The sequence below is a fragment of the Berghia stephanieae genome, chromosome 5 (assembly GCF_034508935.2).
Source record: "Berghia stephanieae isolate SIO BIC M18660-M18661 chromosome 5, UCSD_Bste_1.3, whole genome shotgun sequence".
Classification (NCBI taxonomy): Eukaryota; Metazoa; Mollusca; class Gastropoda; order Nudibranchia; family Aeolidiidae; genus Berghia; species Berghia stephanieae.
In genome coordinates, this window is record NC_088364.1 from 60,204,363 (window position 1) to 60,206,878 (window position 2,516).

At 35.9% G+C, this 2,516-nt stretch overlaps 1 protein-coding gene across 1 annotated transcript in view; it reads right to left on the reverse strand.

Annotated features, from left to right (window-relative positions):
* Positions 1-1,968, reverse strand: part of LOC144973351 (uncharacterized) — a 19,528-nt gene extending 17,560 nt beyond the window's left edge. The window contains exon 1 of the mRNA XM_078915666.1: positions 1,811-1,968. The gene's annotated coding sequence lies outside the window, so the exon portion shown is untranslated. The remainder of the gene's footprint in view (positions 1-1,810) is intronic.
* Positions 1,969-2,516: the final 548 nt, after the last annotated feature.

Sequence of the window (2,516 nt, forward strand, 5' to 3'; positions counted from 1 at the left end):
TTCATTTTTTAAATTATCAGAACCACATCTATTGTCTTGAATGAAAAGTAAAAATTAAACCCAAATTTCATAGTTTCATCCCGTATTTAATTTTCAGCACTAACAAGGAAACCCGAAACACGAGGAAGAGTGGACGACCAAGAGAAACGCGAAGGAGGACAATTGAGAAGGAAAGTGATATAATGGGATTTTCATCCTGGAAGGAGGAAAGCATTGCTGCAATCGACAAGACAGCCTGGAGAAGATGTTATGTTTAGGGCCCTATTCTTCGAGAGAAGAAATGGGAACAAGTCAGAGAAGTCAAGTCAAATGTCAACATCTATCCTGAAAACCCGGGAGAAGATTTCATATTATGATTACGGAGCAATTATCTACGAAGAGAAATTGAAGCAAGTCAAACAAGTCAAGTCAAATGTCAACATCTAGCCAATATAAAATCATTTTATGGCGGTGGGTTAATATTTGATTTGTTGAATTTTAAAATTTATTCCCGCATTTGGTTTAACTCGATATATTATGCAGCATTAGAATGAGGCGACGCCCCATAAATGTATATATTTTCTTTTTGATGAATAGCATGTTCTTTGTTCTTTTCGCGTTCTTGTTCTGTCTCAACGTTAATACACATAGGGTCCCAACATCTCAAAACTGGGTAATGGACAATCACTTTATAACCTAGATTAGGAAACTTGGCGTTAATTTCCATTCGTTATAGTGGAGAATAAATTCAATTTCCTTCATTGCAGAAAAGTTAAAGCTCTTATTTCTTAACATTTTGTTTCTACATGGGTAGACTGAAATGATACAAAATTGAAAAAGGTATCAAAACAAGACTTATTTATGTCCTCTCAGTTTATCATTTCAAATTTCTGCATAATCACCGTTCTCATTCAGACAGAGCTGTCAACGATGAACCAGTTATTGCATCGCGTCGAGGAGAAATTAACGCGGCAAACTTCGACACCATCGAGTCACCTCCGTACATCTCACCATCACTGCCAAAATTTGCCTCGTCGAGATTGAACTTAAAACTTAGGAAAAGTCACTTGAAGTTAAATCGGAACTGTAGATAAAAAAAGGGGGAAGGGGTGTCTAGGACTTCAAGAAAACTTCCTCTTTCAATGTGATCATACGTTTGTGTGAGCATTCTCGGTATCCAACGAGCAAATACCTTTCTGTAACTCAGGATGTCTCTAAAGATTTCTCCAACTCTGTCCTATGAAATCCCAAGCTTTTGCAAAATGTGAGATTGCATTCCCTGAAGTTTGGCTTGGTTAAGTTTGTCAATGTCTTATGGAAACAGTTCTAGTAAAGCACTTATTACAGCTTTGAACTGTTCGAATCCCAGCACACGAGTCACCATAAAAACATTTCGGCTGTTTATGAATGTTTACGGGTGTAAAGCTTTGCAGTAAGGGAGTCAGTCACAGCACGCTGTTTATTGCATAATTATGTGTGTGATCCGTGGCTGAAATGTTGGAAGACGGGTTCTTTCAAGTAACACAAATCAAAATCAAGAAACTGCATAAAAACAAAATTTGGTAAGGAAATATTTTGTTGTATAATTTACGCTGTTGAATTCATTACAATCGGAGATATTCTATAGGCGTCAAGACTTTTCAGTCAAGACTAATTCATCCCAACACAATAGAAAAACCTCGAAAATAAATACATCTACAGAAGAAATTAGAGACATATACAAACAAGTAATAAAAAAGTAAATCAATATAAATACGGTAAATTGTGGATGCCTCTCTTTTTTGACGTTAACAAAAAAGCAGAAGGAAATCTTAATAAAACCACTCCGTACAACATTATCACAATCGAAATTTAATTGCGTCAAAGCAGTTAATGATCCTTTGGAATCGATAAAGTGTCTCGTGCTCTATAATTTCCTTAAGAAATTAACTATGATGATTGTAGATTGTCATTTGGTAACTGGAAACAATAATTACTTTGAAGTTGGTGCAATAGTATTAACTTAGATACATGTTTTTTTTACAGTATTGATTCATTTTAATAGAGATAAGAGTAGATCCCGTACATTTGACACTTGTTATGGAGATATCGATCTGACATTTGAAATGAAAGTCGTAATTATAGATGGATTCTAATTGTGGTAATAAACTACCCGCCTACCTCTCCCTATTATCTTACTTTATCTCAATCTCTCTCCTCTCTCTGTGTCTGTCTCCCTATCTCTCCCCTCTCTCCTCCTCTCTATCTCTTCTCCCCCCTCTCTCTATGTCATTTATTGAACATTTCACTCGATAAATTAATCAGATAATCTTAAAGACACCAGAAGCTGCTGCTGCTACTGGCGCGCCGCTACTTCTATCTTCAACGGTGACAAAAACAATGAGTAAAAGTAAAAGAACAGAAATAGTAGCTTATAGCTATTTCTTTTGACATTAATAATGCATCATAGACTGCTCTCTCACATGGTCGTATTACATTATCCTGATATCAAACGTATCATTGACACAAAAGTCAAATTGGAGATAAAAGGATGCCCC